This window comes from Oryx dammah, unplaced genomic scaffold, assembly GCF_014754425.2.
Source record: "Oryx dammah isolate SB20612 unplaced genomic scaffold, SCBI_Odam_1.1 HiC_scaffold_1, whole genome shotgun sequence".
NCBI lineage: Eukaryota > Metazoa > Chordata > Mammalia > Artiodactyla > Bovidae > Oryx > Oryx dammah.
In genome coordinates, this window is record NW_024070185.1 from 78,935,102 (window position 1) to 78,956,735 (window position 21,634).

Consider the following 21,634-nt stretch of genomic DNA (forward strand, 5'->3'; position numbering starts at 1 on the left):
CACGTGGTGTTTATCTCATTTTGTACACTTCCTTAAAGTAGTGGCAGAGAGAGACTCACTAACTCACCCAAGGTCAAACAGCTGGTAGGTAGCTGAGCTTGGGTTCACACCCAGGCAATTAGAATCCAGAGCTATTTCCCTTTATATAGCACATCAATGCTTCTCTTAATAAGATTTCAGTTAAGGTAAATAAATATATAAGAACTTCAAGAGCAACAGAAGGCTCAGCTGTTGAGCCGTGGTTGCTTGTCCCTGTGAGGGTTCTTGCCCAGTTCTGATAAGGTCTGTGATGAAGACCAGCTGCATGCCCTCTAACATCAGGGTGCTTATGAGTGGTTAGAAGTCCAGGTTAAGACAACAATCGAGTTTTCAGATTGTACAGAGGGGATCCTTTGGTTGAAGCTGTGTGAGGATCACAGCAATGGGCCAGGACCTCCATCCAGCAAAATGCCCTTCTCTCAAAAGGTGGAGCTTGGTGGAAGGGCCAAGCCCCAGCCTCCCTCCTGAGAGGAGGCTCTGATTCTAGGTCTGGCTCAGTCATCAGCCCAGCACTGGGAACATTTAGGGTCATTAGGGTCACCACCCAGCAGTGAAAAGCTACAGATTTCTTTTGGTTCACATGAAAACCTAACAGTTGCAGGAAAAGCCAGTCTAACAGCACATGGCAACTCCTCAGCCTACTTCCCAGTGATGACCAAGTGCTTGCGGCAGAAGCTTGTGATTTTCAAAACCAGTTAGATGAGGCCAAGCCTCCATCGGGTCTGGGGCTATATTGACAACACTATAACTGTGAGAACCACAAACACAACTTGCCTCCAGACCAGAACTCTCTTATAGATTTTATTTTAAATAAACAGATAAAGAGCCAGAGTTCTCACACTGCATTCAGTGTGAATTTCCTCTTAACGTCGTTTTGGCAGATACCTCTTTTGTATCACAGCACAGAAATAGCAAGAAGAAGAAATTGCCATCACAAAGCTTTCTGTTCAGATACACAGATGTCGAAACGTTTTGATAAGGGCTGTTCTCCAAAGTCTCAGCTTGATTCTTTAGTTCTTTGCCCACATTAGTGAAGCACATGATCAAACTCAAGCGGTCCCACTCACCATCTCACCCCAGTGAGTGTAAAATTTAAAAATAAATATCTGCCCTGGATTTCCAGTCTCCACCAGAGAGCAGAGGAAACACAGACTGAGAAGAGGAGAAGCAGGGTGATTCTCACTTTCCATTTATTATCTCCTCCCAGCCTTCCAGCCTCAAGTCCCTTCTGCTTGGTGTCCACCTGGCTCTGACTCCCTTGAAAGTCACAAGAGTTTAAAACATAGTGGTACCCTTGTGTGTTCAGGGTGGATACGTAACAAAAAAAAAGACAGAGACAGAGGTCACAAAAGCCCTCACTGAGAGCTGCCTGATTTCACTGTATGTAAACAAATTTTCTGATAGGTGATGTTAATACATTTGTGATATCTGTCCTTCTGTTTCAGGCTCCCTGCTGGCATAGCCAGCCCCTCCCTCTAGTACTGCACTCTGAAAGCAGACAGATCTCTTGGAAAACTGCATGATCAGGGCAGGTGGGTGAACTTCTCTTTGCCTTTATCTCCTCTTCTGTAAAATGAGGATATTGAATGGTAAGCGTCATAGAGTTGTTGCAGGAGATTAAATGCTTAATGAATGCAAGTGAAATTAGCATGGGAAGACCTAAGAAACTCCAGTGCTAACTGTGAACAATATTCTTTTTATTGATCACCCTTATCTCACCATTCTAATCAGAAAGGATCTATCAACCAGAACTTCCACCAGGACAGAAGTTCATTGAAAAAAATATGTACGTCAGTGATGTATCTTCATCTTTGACCTTACATGTCTAATTGGACAATGAAAGGCCATTTCCCCAGGTTTCATTTATTTAATAAACATTTATGGAAAATATACTATGAACTGGGTGCTCTTAATGTATTTCTAGTACCTGAGGGGTGCTCAGGAAATATTGATGAATGAATGAATGAATGAATGAATGAGTGAATGACCCTCCCACAGATGCTCCTCTTGGATGCAATTGCAGAGGCCACTGAGAAAGAGAGACCTGTCTGTCCTTTCAACCCAGCTCATTCCAGATCAGAAGGCCTCCTACTCTCACCTACAGCTACAGAGCCCCTGGCTTAGCCTTTCTCCTGTTTCCTTGCTTGGCTTCCAACCAAGAAGTTTACAAAGAAGCAGTCATTAGAACACATCCTCTTTGTATGACTATAGACAGGGGTTATAAAAGGATGCTCAAAAAGAAGGTATCTCACATGTGTGTGGAAAGTACCCTCTCCCTTTAATTCAATCAAGGATTTATTCTTCCCTGTATAACAGGACCATCTCCCAAACTGTAGATATTGAGTGAGAAAGAAATACTTTGTGAAGACCTGGTGTGGACTGTGTTCAGCACGTGGCATCTGTGCCTTCATAGGCTCTGGGTATAGTCTAGCTGTACCTCCATGGAATGGAAACTGGTTGATTTTTGGCCACCAATATCCATCTTCTCTTGTTTGGGTGATTTGACACCTTCCCCCTTCTCTGGAAATGTGACTCGGGTGGGACCGTACCTCACCCTTAGTTTCCAAAATGCAACAAGTGTCGGCCTGAACCGCAGGGATGGGTGAAGAGGCAGCACCTAGCTCAAGCTGGTCCAATCAGAACGAATCGCAGGACTAGAGCAGGTGACTCCAAAAGGAAACAGTCTCTTCTTTTACGCTGAATACGGACAGGGGAGAGTGACCTTGAGGTTATAGTGGTCACAAGATGACACCCGAAAATGAAGCAAATACAGGGAAAGACCGACCTCAATCCCAGGAAAGATTGTCCTGACAATTTCTCCTGAGCTCCTGAATCATGTCTGAAGCCAAATTTCCTCTGGATTTTTCAGCTCCTAGAGTAAATAAATTGCTTTGTCTCTTCTTAAGCCTATAAAGGTTCTTTTTTCTATTCATAACCAAGAGAGTCCTAGATTACCCACTGATCTTGTCACAGTGCCTAAAGTTTCACATTGCTTGTTCCCTTGCATTAATGCAGAAAATAAAGCTGCAAAATGTCAAATGGGCTATCAACCATCAGCCCAAGAGTGCTTTGTCATTTGATAACTATCATTTTCATTTACCTGGTAATACTCACAATTCAATTTTAAGTCTCCAGGGATAGAACACAAAATCATATTGAACAACAGCAGAAAAGTCCACCATGAAGTTTCATCATCTACAGCCCTCCTTTTATGTGATATCCTTTGGAATTCTATGAAGAACAGTAACTCAGATCCTAGAAGGTAATGAAATTTCTTGAATGTGTGAGGCTTGAATGAGCTATGAATGGATAGGATGGTAGAGGCAAAGGTAAAAGAGAATTTATTTCTTTTGTTTAACAAGTCTTTTGTTTCCAGCAACTTCCAGAGACACCAAATATCATATAAAAAGAACCAAGAATTCTCTTCCTTAGATTCAGTTACTTTTACTGGTTTGTTTATGAGCCACTTTTTCAATGTCTTTATCCAAAGTTGGCCAGTCAACTTTGGATAATGTTTATAACCTCAGCCTCAACTCTATAACCTCATGAGCTTGAGACTCTGATTTACTCCACCAATGCTATTTATTGAACGTGCATTAAATCAGATGCTTTACTAGTCACTAGGTGCTGGAAATTTAAAGATGAATGAGCACATTTCCTTCACCCAAGGAACTTAGAGTCCATGATCAGAGCAGAAGACTATAATGCCATGTGATTAATGCCATTACAGAGCTAGGTATGTGGCCATGACTAGGGTGCCTGCCCCAGGCTAAGAAATGGAGGAAAAGACTCAGGACAAAAAAGTGACTTTTGAGCAGGCATGAGCCCACTAATGAGGCAGAGTGCAGTCATCTCAAGAAGAAAGAGTAACATTGGCAAAGGAACCATGGCATGAAAAACTCTCGGGCATTTAGTGAACTAGATTTGATAAGTGAGTTTAGGTACAAGAATGGGAAACCATGCAAGAAGAAGCAGACACTTTGCATAAGGGGCTCCTTCTGACAAGCCAAGGACAACATTAGTCTGGGGAGCCTTTGTGTGTGTGCTGGGTTTAGTTGCTTAGTCGTGTCTGACTCTTTGTGACCCCAGTCTCCTCTTGTCTGTGGGGATTCTCCAGGCAAGAATACTGGACTGGGTTGCCATGCCCTCCTCTAGGGAATCTTCCCAAGCCAGGGAATGAACCCAGGTTTCCTTCATTGCAGGTGGATTCTTTACTATCGGGGATGCCTTTAGTGGCTCCCCATTTGCTGCAGAATAAAATCTAGAACTCTAACTTCTTCAATCGAGATCAAGTAGGCATGTTTTTGCTTTTTTGCATTCTAGTAGCAAAAATAAATAAATAAATAAACCCAACATATACGATGAAGGCAGAGTCTGGAGACACCTCTGACTTGGCGTTTTTGCTCAAATCAGCTGTATTTTTTCCCTTATCTCAACTCTCCTGGTAAACATGGGCCCAGCAGATGAGAGGAGCCGCAAATATCCCCTCCAAGTCCACACTCACTCCCCAACAAGGCATACTCAGCTTAGAATCATTTTTCATTTAGTATGAAGTCATTTTTAAAGTGCCTGCTTCTCATTAGGAAGGTAACTCGATAGTCCCTGCGGGAGATGCACAAGAGGCAGAAGTGAAACAGCCTTTTCCTTCAGACTCTGGCATTTTCTCTCACTGGCTCTCCTTCTGAGCTTCAGTGTTGATGAGTCCTTTTTGTTCAGAAAACTCTGCCTAAATCTCTGACTCTGTGGTGTGTGTTGTCATTGCTTTTTTTGGTGCATTATGTTGGTTTTGATAGGCATCTTTTCATAAAACAAGCCAGGTCCAAACACATTTTCCCACATGAGGGTACACCGTGGTTCAAATGTGTGCCAAGTGTGACTCCTTCAACATTCAGTTTACACGTGATTCTCATTACACGGTCCCCAAGGGCTGTGAAAACATTTTCTTGAGCTGCCCCCAAACATCCACAACTATGAATTGGTCAGTGCCAATTGGAAAAGCACTGTTTGTTTAAACTGCATTCCGGGTAGTCCCCTAGCCCAGTCCCTACTTGGGCTCCCCACAACTCCATCGTCCTCCTCGCCAGCACATCCAAGGTGGCTCTTACTCCATCACCTCCCTTGGGTCTCTCACTATTCCCTCATCCTGGCCCTGGATTTTCTGACTCGAAGGTGTGGAAGAAAAGAGGCAGAAGTTTCTCTCAGCCTTCTGAAGCCTACATCCTGATCTGCTCTCTAGCTCACGCTTCAACTTGCACAACCTGGACTTGCTTATTTAGCCTTTTAAAAATACCATTGCTTTTGTTCAGTCACCAAGTCATGTCCAACTCTTCTCAACCTCATGGACTGCAGCACACCAGGCTTTCCAGTCCCTCACCATCTCCCGGAGTTTGCTCAAGTTCACGTCCATTACATCGGCTACTGATAGATAATCCCTTAGCCAAAAGCAGTCCACAAAAGGGAACTGACCAATCACCAAGGGAAACGTAGCATGCAGGAAAAAAAAAAAAGCACTTGACCAAAAAGGAGGAAAGAGTATTCATCCAAGGACACTTTGCACTTTGGGATGATTCTGAAAAAGTTGTTTTCCTCTCCATGCCTCAGTTCCCCCATTTGTAAAATCAGGCCTTAGACCAGATGGTCCCTAAGCTACTGAAATACTGTAGTTGAAATACTATGTTGAAATCCTATTATTCTATTTATTTAATATGGGTCACCTGCTGGCTCAGACAGTAAAGAATCTGCCTGCAATGCAGGAGACCTGGGTTTGATCCCTGAATGGGGAAGATGGCCTGGAGAAGGGAATGGCAACCCATCCCAGTATTCTTGCCTGGAGAATTCCATGGGCAGCGGAGCCTGATGGGCTACAGCCCATGAGGTTACAAAGAGTTGAACATGACTGGTCGACAAACACACACACACACACACACACACACACTTTAATAAAATTGTCGATTTAAATTTGACTAGTAACGTTCTATTTTTTGTGAAGCAGATGAGAAACCAAAATCTCACATTTGTCATCAATAAAAATAATCACCTTTAGAGTGGAAATAAAGGAAGAAATCTTTAATCATGTATAATACATGGAATAGGAATTAAGACAGTTGGTGGTGGGGAGCTGAGTATTGTTTAAAAGCATTCTTATAAAAGGCAAACTTGACTCTAGAGGCTGAAACCACTCCCAGCAGCAAGCACAGTAGACATGAAAATGGAGAAGAACAATGTCATCTTCTGTGACGAAAGGCCTGGCTGAGCTCCACCTTGCCCCGTGCCATCTCCAGGTAACTTGAGAGAGCTTTCTGGGAAAGCCACCACCCTGGGGATCCCTAAGTCAGACCCAGGGGAGATATTTGATGATAAAAGCAGCCCCTAGTCCCCTACCTTGGTTCAGCTCCTCTGCAGCTCAGTACAGATACCTAGTTACAGGAACTGAGATCTGAGTTTAATTTTGTACCTGCTCCCTCCTCCCCTCCCCACCACTCCCTTCTCCCCACATCAACACATGCACGCATAGGAGAACTGATTTTGCAGGTGAGGCTGGAGAAGATGACAGAAATAAAAGAAGTCAGATTGGCCCTGGCAGCTTAAGGATCTAGGAAAAATATCTCTCAGGCCCAGGAAGCCTGGTGCTGAAGATATGAGGGTAGGGTCAAGGATTCAAGGAATCTAGCCATTATGTCAGGATCCTGGTCCCTGTAAGAAACTGAATTGCTAACTCTGAAACCCAACTTACTCTCCAGTGGAAGATGGGGCAAGGTCTGGTGGTGAATCAAGCTTCCAAGAAGGATGGGCTCCAGAATGGGAAGGTGGTATCGGATGTTAATGAGGAAAGAAAAATCTGCCCTGCCTCTCTCTGCAACCTGTTCCTAAACACTCCTCTTCCATCTAGTTTGGATACTTGACTTGATTAACTGTTTGCAATCCTGCATCCCCTGGAAACCTGAGCTAATTGGCCTGAGCTTAAACCTCACTGTCATTTGGTCCCTTGCACAATATAGAGCCATGGGAATGTTATCACATCCTTGTTGATCCTTGGAATATGGCCCTGCCTCTGGCCCCAACCAGCACCTGAGCAAAAATTACGGATACAGAAAAGATCCCAACTCCAGACATACTTTTTTTGTCATTTTTAAAAACATATTTGACATCACCAGTAGAGACTTGAACTTACTTCATAGACAATTTCCCTTAGGTGCTTCCAAAGGAGGGCGGTGATGAGTCATCCTACATGTATTTCACACTTGTAGGAAGCTCTATCCTTAATCAATTCCAAGGTAATCATTCAGGATGCATGTTCAATCTTGACTGCTCTAAGTCCTTATCAGTGTCTCCAAATTCTGTTTTTCTGGATTTTCACACCAGTTTTCCCCACTTAGGGGTTTCATTATCTTTTTAGAGAATCTAGATCTGCCCATTTTAGTCACCTCAGATGGGGAAACATTAAAAGTCAACAATTTTCCAGGCCACATCCATACCCTGAGGCTCCAGGTTCATTTTAAAAGAAAATGAAGGAATGCCAAAATTGAATTTAAATATTTGAATCAAACATGTTAACATGCTTAATCCAAAAACTATGATGCAATATATTTGGAATATAATTGTAGTACTCACAATACAGGAGATTCATTATAAAAGTTTGTAAAGAGATAAGTCTGAGAATGAGATCCAAAGTTTTAAGTCATTCTCATTCAATCCTTTAAACTATACATGATTTCATTTAGATATGAAGTCAAGGGTTCAAATCCACGACCCTTTGCAAAATTGAGCACTGATTGGATTGAGCTCCCTGGCTTCCACCCAAAAGCAGGTTTGTCTGTTTGTTTTTTAAGTATAGTTGTGTTACAATATTGTGTTAGTTTCAGGTGTACAGCAAAGTGATTCAGTTATTTTTTTTTCAGATTACTTTCCATTATAGGTTGTTACAGAATAATGAATATAGCTCCCTGTGCTATACAATAAATCCTTGTTGCTTATCTATTTTATGTATAGTGGTTTATATCTATTAATCCCATTCTTCTAATTTACCCCTCTCCCCCATCTCCTGAAGGTGGATTATTTCTCGATACCAGTCCTACTCCAGCTAGTCAAACTGCCTCTGCCCTGCACCCTTGAGGTTGAAGGTACTTAAACATAATCCAATCCCAATGATCCAAACCAGTAAAAACACCTAATAGAAAAAATAACATAGGATGTACTAATTTGATTTCCATATGCATTTCCCTCCCCTCTCTGCTGCTGGCCAAGACAGGATTACTAACTTATTTTTTCCAAAATAATGAAAGATTTTTGTGGGGATGGAAAGACGGGTGATGAGGAAGAGACTAGAAAAAGTCCAGGTAAGGAAGGTCCTTCTGGCTTCTGAAGAACCAGGAGAGAAGCAGGTGTCCCACCTCTCTCTGATCTTTCTCAGCTGCCTGCTGAAGACATCCTGAAAGATGAGGCAAAAATGTCAGTTAAGAAGGTGAACCCAAAGCAGTGTCAAACTTTGTCAGACTCTCCATATGGCCTCCAGCTACCTGCTCGGGAATATCAGAGTGCATGGATAGCAATCATATCCTAGCACCATTTCCTACGCTGATGAAATTCTTCCCTTTGAAAGTCTCTGTAAATAAGGGCCCCTGCCCCTTCCAAAGATGTAAAGAACCTTAATATCCACTTTCCCAGCCCTCTCAACAGCTAGGACATGGCCACATGGCTTACGTGTGGTCAATTAGTGGCATCTATCCAGCCCTTTGAATCCAGAGGAAGTAACACTCAGGCTAAGGCCCAATGAAAGTCACTGGCAGTGGCTTCAGGGAAGTGGGTGGCGGCACAGGGTCCAGGAGTGTGGAGATGCCAGGGGCACAGCTCACAGGGACCCTGAGTGGAGAGGGATCATGGCCTCACTTCCTCTCACCCTTGGGGGCCCTGCTCATCAGCCTTCCCCTCTATTGTATGACAACCTTCACATAAATCCTTCTCCCAGTTAAGTTAAAGAGAGTCCACTTGTGTGCAAATAAGAACTGGATATGGAACAACAGACTGGTTCCAAATAGGAAAAGGAGTACGTCAAGGCTGTATATTGTCACCCTGCTTATTTAACTTCTATGCAGAGGACATCATGAGAAACGCTGGACTGGAAGAAACACAAGCTGGAATCAAGATTGCCGGGAGAAATATCAATAACCTCAGATATGCAGATGACACCACCCTTATGGCAGAAAGTGAAGAGGAGCTAAAAAGCCTCTTGATGAAAGTGAAAGAGGAGAGTGAAAAAGTTGGCTTAAAGCTCAGCATTCAGAAAACGAAGATCATGGCATCTGGTCCCATCACTTCATGGGAAATAGATGGGGAAACAGTAGAAACAGTGTCAGACTTTATTTTTCTGGGCTCCAAAATCACTGCAGATGGTGACTGCAGCCATGAAATTAAAAGACGTTTACTCCTTGGAAGAAAAGTTATGACCAATCTAGATAGTATATTCAAAAGCAGAGACATTTCTTTGCCAACTAAGGTCCCTCTAGTCAAGGCTATGGTTTTTCCTGTGATCATGTATAGATGTGAGAGTTGGACTGTGAAGAAGGTTGAGCACCAAAGAATTGATGCTTTTGAACTGTGGTGTTGGAGAAGACTCTTGAGAGTCCCTTGGACTGCAAGGAGATCCAACCAGTCCATTCTGAAGGAGATCAGTCCTGAGATTTCTTTGGAGGGAATGATGCTGAAGCTGAAATTCCAGTACTTTGGCCACCTCATGCAAAGAGTTAACTCATTGGAAAAGACTTTGATGCTGGGAGGGATTGGGGGCAGGAGGAGAAGGGGACGACCTGGGATGAGATGGCTAGATGGCATCACAGACTCGATGGATGTGAGTCTGAGTGAACTCCGGGAGTTGGTGATGGACAGGGAGGCCTGGCGTGCTACGATTCATGGGGTTGCAAAGAGCCGGACATGACTGAGCGACTGAACTGAACTGAACGGAAAATACAAATCAGATTGGAATAGATTGATTTTCTATCCTTCCTGGTTGAACTCAAGAGTGGTCATATGTCTTGCTTGAGCATAGGAAATGTGAGCAGAAATAACCACGTGTCACTTCTGGGAAGAAGTTTCAAGCACAGCCTATAGTTTGCTCTGTCTTTTCTTCTGTCAGAGAGGACAAACAACCAACGTTTCAGAGAGGCCGGGGCCCAGCCGACCTCTTCCGTCAAGGGCTAGAAAGTGAGGATCTGGGGCCTTGTGGGTTTTATAGTCTCCCATTGAGACTTCTCAAATCTACTGTTGTAGCACACAAATAAGGTTGTGACCATGTCTAGGTTCCAGTAAAATTTTATTTACAGAGATCAGGCTGCATTTGGCCCACAACCCATAGTTTCCCAACCGTAAAATAGACACAGCTTGGTCAGCCTCAGTCCTTGGAAAAAAGATGAGGGTGAGCAGAAACAAAGCAACTTACAACAAGCAGGTAGCCCGAGTGAGGAAAACAATTTTGGTTTTGTAAGTCATTTAATTGGGGGTGTCATTTTTTATCACGACACGACTCAGTCTGTCTGGACTGATACAGGAATACACAGGGATAACCTTCATGAGAGTAAACAAAAGTTGTTTTATGTGATTTGATGAGGTTAGGTCCACAGAATGAAGCAAAAACTTCTTTACTGTCAAGGACAAAGAGCCTTTGGTTCTGGAATACAGCTTGCAATGGACTGCTGGAGCCTGTGACCCCGTGACCCTGTCATCACAGAGCAGCAGCGCAGTTCTGCCTTGGGAGTGGACCACTGGGCCAGGATCCCAGAGGGCTGGATTCCTATTATCTGTGTGACTCTGTGCATTCACTCCCTTTCTGGGTCTCAAGTTCCCCATATGAAAAACAAAAGGGTGCACTGGCTCTGAGGCACCTTCCTCAGCCTCTGCATTCACGGGCTCTCCCAAGGGCACTGTTTACCAGATAACTGACAACAACAGGAGGTACCAAAATGACCGTGGGTAACAAACTGTGCCTTTTGAAATAGACCCTGTCAGCCGACACAAGCACGTTGAGCTCCTTGGCGGGGGCGGGGGGAGTCATTTTCCAGACCCACAGGAAACAGCACGATGGAGCCAGGAGAACAAAGCTGCCGGGATGAAATGTGAGTTTTGTGCCCACGCTTCTCTGCATCCCTACTGAGAACTTAACACTCAGCAGTTTAGTCACTCTTGGCTTCCAGAATAAATTCCTTCATGCTCCTTGGCTGTTTCCAAAGTATGTTCTCATCTCAGATTCAGTAGAACAATCTTTTGAAAACTCAAGGCTGAAAGCAGAAAACTGGGACCCCTCATTTCTTCCTTTACTTTTATGTCTACAATAGGGTTGAGGACCTTCTTGGAGCCAACAGCACACGCTGTACCAGACTCAGCCCAGACTCTGGTGCCGCTAGGTTCTGTGCATGTGAAATTCCAATTTAATCCCCATGCCAGAGGCTTAATCCCTGAACCCTGAATCAGTTCTTGGCAGAGACACTTAGCTCAGCCGACTTGTAAATTTCCATCCTCCAGACACCTCCAGGCCAGTCAACAGCTCAGCTGGCTCTGGGGCTCCAGAGTGCCAGCCTTTACCCATCTCTCCCCACGTCTCAAGTCTGGACATTCAGGCAGGAAAGGGTGGAAAGGAAAGCGGCCCGAGCCCTCATCTGCTCTAAGCTCTTTCCTAATAACTTGCCACATCTGGTTTTGCCACCATTACTGTTGTTCTTTTGTCTGTTGCAGAGGTCAATAGAACTATACTCACACCAAATCAAGCCCATCAAATGATTTTGCCCATGAAGTTTTACTGGAACATAGCCACACCTGCTTATTTCTATATCTTTTCTTGCACTGTTGACGATAGAGTTGTTATTGTAACAAACATTGACGGTCCATAAAGCTGAAACTATTTACCAACTGGCCTTTTACAGAAAAAGTTGGCTGACCCCTGGTCTGATATTTTCTACCAAAAGCAGTTTTATGTTACATTAACCCAACAACTGCAATGAAAACTTTGTTGGGCTACTTAGTCTTTAGGGTAACTATAAGGAGCTCTTGCCTAAAGATTATGGGACAAGTCAAATGAGTGTGTTTGTGTGTGTGTGTGTGTGTGTGTGTGTGTGTGTGTGAAGTTTGTGTGCATAAATTAGATATGGAGTCTAGGGAAGGGAAAATTTTATATTTAATAAATTTAAGCAAAGCATTTAAGAGAAGATTCTGTGCTATGCTTAGTTGCTCAGTCGTGTCTGACTCTTTGTGACCCCATTCTGGGAAGGTAGCAAATGGACATCAGAATGCTGGGCCTTGGCCCTTTTGGAAAAAAAACTAAAAGGAAATCTGAGTAAAGTATGGATTTTAACTAGTGAGGATATATCAATATTGACTCACTAATTTGTAACAAATATATCACAACATAGGATGTTGATAATAAATTTATTCACTTAATCACAATTATCTTAACAAAAGACATTACTGTTTATCCTTTTCCCACAGTGCAAAATTTAAGGATGAAGTAAAGTTATTTGCTCAAGGTACACAGAAAATTTGGTGGGATGACTGACATTTGATCAAAGCAGCTGGGTTAAACCAACAACAACAACAAAGTGCTAAAATAAAGTCAAGAAACAAAAAATAAAGGATATTAATCTAAAAAAAAACACTAAGTAGTGGGAAGGAAAATAAGCTATCATTGTTATAACTGCTACTATTAGACTAGGCAAAGTGTTTCATACACACATTATCTTATTCAATTTCCCCTCTGAAACCATGTGGGGCTTCCCTGATAGCTCAGTTGTTAAAGAATCCGCCTGCAAGGCAGGAGACCTCAGTTCAGTTCCTGAGTTGGGAAAATTCACTGGAGAAGGGCTAGGCTACCCACTCCAGTATGCTTGGGCTTCCCTTGTGGCTCAGCTGGTAATGAATCCACCTGCAATGTAGGAGACCTGGGTTTGATCCGTGGGTTGGGAAGATCCCTTGGAGAAGGGAAAGGCTACTCACTCCAGTATTCTGGGATGGAGAATTCCATGGAGTATATAGTCCATGGGTTCGCAAAGAGTCAGACATGACTAAGTGACTTTCACTTTCCCTTTCTGAAACCATGTGAGATATCATGGAGTATGTAAACTTTATATCCAAGGATTCTGAGTTCTGATCACTGGTCCCAAGGGGACCCAGTGAAAGGGACTAGAGTTCCTTTTTTTTACTTCGGAGTCCAGTGCCCTTTTACCAGGGATGTTTCAGACTTGTTTCAAGACTTGCCTCAGGCTGAACATACACCAGAACTAGATGTGTTCTTTGACAGAGAACCAAAAAGCCCAATAATGTCTGACTGGGAGCACAGCCGACACATGCCAACACAGAGTGAAGGAGGGGAGTGCCCAGTGGAGCCAGCTCACACTCATCCCCACTGGCACAACCAGCAACATCCCATCCCCAGTAAATCCCAGACACATGCCCTGGTGCCTTGGTTTCCTTGATATCTGACTTTGACCCAAAGCTCTAGATTTAAAATAATAATAATAATCAAAAACATCACATGCCTGCCTTTAGCATACAATGTGCTGTGTTGTGCTAAGTCGCCTCAGTCATGTCCAGCTCTTTGACCCCAAGGACTATAGCCCACCTATATTCCTCTGTCCATGGAATTCTCCAGGCAAGAATACTGGAGTGGATTGCCATGCCCTCCTCCTGGGGATCTTCCCGACCCAGGGATAGAAACCTGCATTACATACAATATATGAGCTAATTCTAACAACTCTATGAGGCTGTCATTATATCCTTTTTTCTAAGACTACTGAGGCCCAGAGAGGTTATGTAACTTGCCCAAGGTCACATAGCTGGTCAAAGAGGGAACCAGAACACCGATCAGCTCCCCAAGTTGGTACTCCTCAGGATGGCAAGGACCTCAGCATGGACTGGGACACTAACAGGAGAGTCTAGGAGGGACAGGAGGGAAGTGAAGATGTTAGCAGAAGGAGAGAGCTCACCCAGCCTCCTATAACCTCTGCATTGCCAGGTAAGGGAGGCATCCTTGTCCACAGTAACTTGGAGAGATGTACACCTGTGGCAGTGAGAAGGCCAAGGAAAGAAGTCTAGCTTTCCCACTTGAACGCCAAATCCTCTCTTCCCTTTCTTCTCAAAATCTATCTTTGGGAACTAACCAACAGCATTTTAGTCATTAACATAACACTTCAGGACACATGAGCCATGCTATAATTAAACAGGATTGTAAATGTCAAAGAACAGACATTAAGCCAGACGGAAGTTAGGAATTTAAGAAGAAAAAAGATTTGAATGTTAAAACCAAACAATAGTAGAGAAAGTTTTAAAATAAAATACGACATTCTGCATATTTTGCCTATTTCCCAGATCTGAAGCTGCCATTGTGTGTACTGTGACAAAGAAAAAAAAAAAGATGATGCTGAAAAGTATCTTTCAGGGCCATTGTTTAGGGGCCTGAATAATTTGTTAAATCTCTGTGTGTGAAATGGCAACCCACTCCAGTGTTCTTGCCTGGAGAGTCCTAGGAAAGGGGGAGCCTGTTGGGCTGCCGTGTATGGGGTCGCACAGAGTCGGACACGACTGAAGCGACTTAACAGCAGCAGCAGCAGCAGTGTGTGAAGTCACATCAGAAATGTCCAACTCTGTGCAACCCCATGGACGATAACTCTCAAAGCTCTTCTGTCCATGGGATTTTCCAGGCAAGAATACTGGCATGGGTTGCCATTTCCTTCTCCAGGGGATCTTCCCAACCCGGAGATGGAACTCTCATCTCTTAAGTCTTGTGCATTGGCGGGGAGGTTCTTTACCACTAGCGCCACCTGGGAAGCCCCATTCAACATTACAAATTAATTAAAATTAAAAACTCCCTAATCCTTTGAGTTTTCCAAGTAGCTTTTATTCTTCATCTCTGGTTCTAACTAATTAGAAGGCATGATTTTTCCTCTATTGGAAAAGGTCTCTCTCATACTTAAGCAGTCTGGAAAGAAAGTGTGAAACCCCATCTCTTGATGCTGTCTGCACATCTGGTGAGGCCATCAGAGTAAATCCAAACCGCAAAGGCCAAGCTGAGTGTGAGCCAAGGACCCAAGGAGAGGAAGGTGTTCCATGATGCTTTGCGCTTGCTCAGAGTAGAGTGGGTTCTTCCTTCTCCCTGCTCTGAGCAGAAGAGAGAAGTTTGTAAGACAGAGTTACAGACTAGGAGAATTTTTATCTATCTTGCAGTCATATTTTTCTAAGCTTATTTGCAGTGTAATTCCCTGGCTAGTGATTCTAACAGTTTCCATGTGTGTGTGTGTGTGTGTGTGTGTGTGTATCCTAACCACAGACTCTCCTCCTCTTTTGACTGTGTTGACCTGCTGTGCCCCATTATCTCTGGCCTTTGTGACTTAGAAGGTCACAGACACTGTTCCCTGGATAAGACCCAGGGAAGGAAGGAAGCAGAAACAAAAATGTTTTCTCAGTGAAGTGACCTGATTACACACAGAGAGATGATTTCTAAGCTGTCTCATAACTGCCCCTGTTCAGTGCTGGATCAAATCCACAAAAGCTGTATAGGCCCCCTCCTGAGTCTGCTACTGGCCAAATAAAAACTGCAGCTGTCTGGGGGAAGGGGTGTTGAAATGACGAGGCTGTCCTAACTCTCTGGTGATTTTGGGTACCAGTGGACATGGAGAGTTTGGAAGGAGGGACACATCTTCCCAATGACCTTACCTCCATTAAGTGTGAATGTGAATGTGAAGTCGTTCAGTCGTGTCCGACTCTTTGCAACCCCATGGACTGTAGCCTACCAGGCTCCTCTGTCCATGGGATTTTCCAGGCAATAGTACTGGAGTGGATTGCCATTTCCTTCTCCAAGGGATCTTTCCAACCCAGGGGTCGAACCCGGGTCTCCCGCATTGTAGACAGATGCTCTACTGTCTGAGCCACCAGGGAAGTCCATTAAGTGTAGTGCCAAGTAAAAGTTCTGCATATCTATTGGGGTTTGGATCTTGGCTCCAACATGGCAAGCTGTGTGACTTGGGATGCTCTGCTTATTCAAATCCCTGTGCCTCAGTATCCTTATCTGTAAAATGGGTGACTGTGAAAATTGATGCAATGGAACAACTGAGTGCCCAGAATATAACATCAGCTATTATTATTATTATTATTGTCTGAGTTCCTTACCAACACCCACAAAGCCTTTATCCTTCCCCTCCTTTCTCCAGAATATTCCATCCTGGTCTTTCTATTTCTCAATCAGGCTAAGATCTTTTCCCTCCCATGATCCTGCTTTTGCTGTCCTCACTGCCTGGAACATGAGCCCCAGCTCCCTCATGTCTGCATCCTTCTCATCCACCCTCACTAAGTGTGAGTGTGTTCCCCTCTGAGACTTCTTGAAGACCACCCACACTGAAGCCTAACACTTTCCCACCCCCAAACGCATCATCCTGAGGAACTGCTACATAAAACTTGTCACTCTCTGAAATCACCTCCTTTGCCTATTCTTTAACTCCTTTATGCTCAGCTTCTCCCACTTAGTGTGACCTTCTGATCTCAGTTTGCCCAGGACCTTCCCAGTTTTAGCAGGAAACCCAGGTCAGGAAGGCAGCCTTCCTTCACTGGAAGGTGGGGCCATGTCTGTATCTGGTCACTTCTGTATCTTCAGCTTTAGGGAAAAAAAAGGGGGGGGGTGTCTAACACATATTAAGAATCTAAGCAATGTGTGTAGAATGAAAGAATTAATATTTTTTTCTTAAACTTTTAAAATAAGTCTTTCTATCCAATCACAAGAGACTCATGAGTCCTCTCATTTCTTATCTACAAAGCAGACAGAATAAAAGTTGAAGTTGCCAGACCCAGAGATCTTTTGAGCTAGAAGGAGCTTTGCTAAAAGGATGACCCCAAGCTACCCTCCCACCCTCCAAGAAGGGAATTTAAAGACCCTGAACTAAGAAGTCATTGCCAAGGTCATCAGCTGATCTCTAGCAGAGACAAGATCTTTCAGCATATGATTTGTCTGAAAGTGTTATAAAAACTATAAAGAGGTATTTTGATATAATGTATTTATATTATTCTTTAGTTTTAAGTCTGTGATTATTTTATCTCAACAAGAATCCAGAATAGATGAGGCTTATTATAAGGAACTAATAATTTATTTAGACCTTCTGTGTTGTTTTGAACTGAAACATGACCCACACTCAAGAGCCTAATTGATTCAAATTGCTTAAATATATCATGGGTTTTCTATTCCTGTTTAATAAGTTCAGCTTTAACACTCACTCAGTTTCACCATTTGTCACAAGTAAGACCAAAGGAAAAGTAACATCTAAGGATAAAATCATCTGTGGACAAAAATCACTGGATGCCCACAGGCAATGAGGTCTCCAAAGACATTTATTGATTGCTAAGAATAACTTGAAAAAAATGCAAAAAGGGACATACCTTCACCATGAGTCTCCCCAGTTTTGTTAGTCAGGAACCTATGTGATCAGCAGGTGGACAGCAGTCCTGGCGCATATATACTATCTCAAATGGACAAATGGAAAGAAGCTGATCCTGTTTATTCTGAGAACCAAATTTCATACGTGCAAATTTTTAAAAATTTACCTTGAAACAAATTTCAACCTGGAATGATGGAAAGTGCTCATTTTCTATCATTCTAGTCACCTCTATCATATATTTAGAAAGCACCTCACAATGTGCAATGGAATTTCAGAAACTTTCTTCTTCGAACTCAATAGCAACTCAGAGAATTATTCTGGTTATACACAAAATCTCTGTTATTTATCAAATGTGCTTTGGGGCTGGAGCTAAAAGTGAATAAAAACTCAGTGAGGCAAGCTAAGTTCCCCAAGGTTACCCAGCACCTATGTTAACAGAATTTGAGTTTGGATATCTTTATATAATTTTCTTTCTACAAGTTTGTGTATCTGGAGGCCTGTGTGTAGTACACACATGTAGTACACACAGGCCTGTGTGTGTTCAAACACATCTGTAGTGAAATGCTCAGATGTGCAATTTAGAACTCAAGATCCCAATTTTTGTTGTCAGTGCTGCTTTGGAGAAGAAGAGAGAAAAGGAGGAGGGGAGCCTCAGACCAATGTATACTTTTTTTTTTTTTTTAGCAAAATGCACACCCAGTGCAAATTACACAGTAAAGTTAGCTGAGGGGCATAATTTGTTACACAAATAAACACTATTTGGTTCAGTCTGTGGCCACTGAAGTTATAATGAAAATCTAAAAACAACTGTAATGCTTCTAACCATAAAATTATAAGGCAAGAAAGTGGATTTAGATAACTGTAAGAGCCTTAATTGCATGTTTGTAAACTCACAGACAAAGTTTTACTCAAATTTAGCTCCAGCTCAAATAGCACATTCAAAGCACAATTTTTATTTTGCCCTTTCTTCTGCCATATGGGTCAAAGACCCCAAGAGTTAGAAAGGTGCATCCTGGCCAATAGGCACATGAAAAGATGTTCATCATCACTAATTATTGGAGAATGCAAATCAAAAGTACAGTGAGGTGCCACCTCACACTGGTCAGAATGGCCAACATCAAAAAGTCTACAAATCATAAATTCCAGAGAAGGTGTGGAGGAAAGGGAACCTTTCTACACTGTTGATGGGCATGCAAATTGATATAGCCACTGTGGAAAACAGTATGGAGATTCCTCAAAAAAACTAAAAATAGAATCACCATATGATCCAGCAACCCCACTCCTAAGCATCTACCTTGACAAAATTATAGTTCAAAAAGATACATGCACCCCAATGTTCAAAGCAACACTATTTACAATAGCCAAATCATAGAAACAAACAACCAAAATGTCTATCAACAGATAAAAGGATAAAGAAGCGCCACAGCTTCTTATTGTATATATATGTGTATAGATATACAATGGAATATTAGTCAGCCATAAAAAAAAAGAATGAAATAATGCCATTAGCTTTTACTAGGTGGCTTAGACGGTAAAGAATCTACCTGCAGTGCAGGAGACCCAGGCTTGATCCCTGGGTCGGGAAGATCCTCTGGAGAAGCGAATGGCAACTCACTCCAGTATTCTTGCCTGGAGAATTACATGGACTAAGGAGCCTGACAGGTTACAGTCCCTGGGGTTGCAAAGAGTTGGACATGACTGAGTGACTAACATTCCAATGCCATTTGCAGCAACAAAAATGCAACTAGAGGTTATTATCATCATACTAAGTAAAATGTCCATCACCGCCTTCCCTGGTGGCTCAGATGGTAAAGTGTCTACCTGCAGTGTGGGAGACCCAGGTTCAGTCCCTGGATAGGGAAGATCCCCTGGAGAAGGAAATGACAACCCACTCCTCCCCTGGAGAAGGAAATGACAACCCACTCCTGTACTCTCACCTGGAAAATTTCATGGACTGAGGAGCCTGATAGGCTACAGTCCATGGGGTCGCAAAGAGTCGGACACGGATTGAGCTACTTCACTTCAAGTGAAATGTCAGAAAGAGAAAGACAAACGTCATACGATATCACTTGTATGTGAAATCTAAAATATAGCACAAATGAACCTATCTACAAAATAGAAACAGATTCATAGACATAGAAACAGCCTTACAGACTTATGATTACCAAGGAGGAGGAGGGGAAGGGAAGGGATAAACTGGGAGTTTGGGATTAGCAGATGTAAACCGTTATATATAGAATGAATAAACAACAAGGCCCTACTTATTGCACAGGGAACTATATTCAATATCCTGTGATAAGCTGTAATGGAAAAGAATAATAGCAGAAATCAACACAACATTGTAAATCAACTACATTTCAATTAAAAAAAAAAAAGATCCATTCTTACAAAAGAGTGTGCTGGGAGTGGAGAGGGAAGAAGGAAGAGAAGGAAGAGAGAAATGCATCTTAATACAGCAAGGGTAGCCACATGGACAGGGTTTTTTAAAGATGGGATAGTTTCAGGTACACTTTACCTATAATTGTTCAATTACACACCTGATAAGAGGATTCCATCAGAATTCCAGAGTATCAGAACTACAAGGAGTCAGAGGTCCAATATTCTTATGTTATAGAGTCTCAGAGAGACCAGGTAACTTTAGAAGGGTTACAGATACAGAGTTAGAACTCAAGATCCCAGAGTCCCAGGCCCAGCTTTGTCACCTTTCCCTGTGTCGGGCAGCTTGTGGCCGCTGTGGCAGCCCTGTTTCCAGGTCAGCGTTGGGAGGTTTGACCCAGTCATGAGTTGCGGTGAGCCAGCCATTCTCTTCAGCTACTGCTCCTTCCCAAATACCCACGACAGGATGCTGAGACGACAGCTATCCATGCTCGCTCCTCTTTCCAGTCCCTAATTCTAACCAGGCTGAGGCTCAGGAACTGAGGAAACAGCAGGGACAAGGTGAAGGTTCTGCCCTGGGAAAGCCAAGGACTGCAGACCACAAACCAAAGACAAACTGTCAGAGGGCTCCAAACAGGCCGTCGCTAGGGCTGTGGAGACACTAAAGCTGGGAGGAGAGGGAACACTGGGCAAGGATGAAGGGCAAGCTCCTTAGAAGTGACATCTGAGCAAAGACTTGAATGACAAGAAGGTAATGAACCCCTATTTGGGGAAAGAGCATTGCCCAGCAAGAAGACAAGATGGCAAGACAAGCCAAATCCTCAATGAAGGTACCATATCCCTGTGAATACACTAAGCCATTCAATGGCATACTTAAAATGGATAGATGATATGACATGTGACTTCTATCTCAATAGGAGGTGCTAGTGGCAAAGAACCCATCTGCTAATGCAGGAGACAAAAGAGATGAGGGTTTGATCCCTGGGATCAGGAGAAGGGCATGACGATCCACTCCAGCAATCCTGCTTGGAGAATCCCAGGGATAGAGGAGACTGGCAGGCTATCATAGGGCTGCAGGGTTGCAAAGTTGGCCAGAACTGAAGTCTTAGCGTGCAAGGCTGTTAAAAATTAAATATAAATTTTCTTCTCATTTTTTAAAATAAATAAATTTAAAAGAATAGATTAAGTCACTTAGGTTTTTCAGGGGCATACTGTCATGAACCTTAGCCACACTCCTTAAGGACTACATAAGGGAAGTCACGTGACCAGACAACCCAGGGCCTTCTCCTTCCCTCTTTCCCTCTTCCTTTTATTGTCCTCCACACGGCCTTCCTAGGTGACTGGGTTAGCCAGTAAGTGAGTTCCCAATAAGGCCATCAGGGCTGCTGGTAGCATCATGCACTGTTGACCAACCCCCACACACCTCCCCACCATCACCAAGATTAGTATTTAGACAAAAGCCTTTAAAGTCTTAACCCAATTGTCACCATTTTTAGCCAAAAAATCTGAGTCTGGAGGAGAGAAGGACACACTTAGAAGTTGGAACTGTTAAATAACCTTCTGTGGGTTTTTTAATTTCAACTCCTAGAAACCCACATGCCACAATTAAGAGTGTGTGGTCTAAAGGTTGGGATTTTTAAGTGTCCCAGTAGGCCAATCGGACAGAAATGTTTAATTCAGGGCCACTTTTCTGTTACCCTGAACCAAGCCATATAGATAATGGTCTACCTTCTTTTTTAGGCACGTGTTTACCGAAAGCAGAGAACAAAAAATGGGGAAACTTTCACAGATTTTTTTATTATTGTTATTATTTATCCAAA